Raw genomic sequence first — 636 nt, 5'->3', positions numbered from 1 at the left:
GTTTATTTGCCCCCTACTGTTACTCACACCTTCTTGTCAACTGTTGGAAAAGGACCATCCTATCACTACAAAAGGGTGTTTTTCTCCTGCTGTTAATAGCTCTCCTTAATTGATCACTCTCGTTATAGTGTGTATGGCAACACCCATTTTTTCATGTTCTTTACGTATATGTATATATATATATATATATATATATACCTTCCTACTGTATTTTCCACTGCATGCATCCAGGAAAGCTTATGCTCAAATAAATTTGTTAGTTTCTAAGGTGCCACAAGTACTCCTATTTCTTTTTGCAGATAAATTAATGGAGGTTAAGTCCATGAATGGCTATTAGCCAGGATGGGTAAGGAATGAGATCCCTAGCCTCTCTTTGTCCAAGGGTGGAGGTGGATGGCGGGAGAGAGATCACTTGATCATTACCTGTTAGGTTCAGTCCCTCTGGGGCACCAGGCATTGGCCACTGTTGGCAGATAGGATGCGGGGTTGGATGGACCTTTGGTCTGACCCAGTATGGCCATTCTTATGTTCTTATGAAAGGAGGGGCAGAACCCTGGGATAGAGTTTCTGTAGTGTAGTGGTTATCACATTTGCCTAACACGCAAAAGGTCCCTGGTTCAAAACCAGGCAGAAACA

At 42.5% G+C, this 636-nt stretch overlaps 1 non-coding gene across 1 annotated transcript; it reads left to right on the top strand.

The window, feature by feature from the left end:
* Positions 1–563: 563 nt before the first annotated feature.
* Positions 564–636, top strand: TRNAV-AAC. Its single transcript has one exon. It is a non-coding gene; the product is annotated as a tRNA-Val (tRNA).

The sequence above is a fragment of the Gopherus evgoodei genome, chromosome 24, assembly GCF_007399415.2.
Source record: "Gopherus evgoodei ecotype Sinaloan lineage chromosome 24, rGopEvg1_v1.p, whole genome shotgun sequence".
In the NCBI taxonomy this organism is placed as follows: domain Eukaryota; kingdom Metazoa; phylum Chordata; order Testudines; family Testudinidae; genus Gopherus; species Gopherus evgoodei.
Note: the sequence above shows the minus strand (reverse complement) of the source record. Positions and strands in the feature narration are given on the sequence as shown.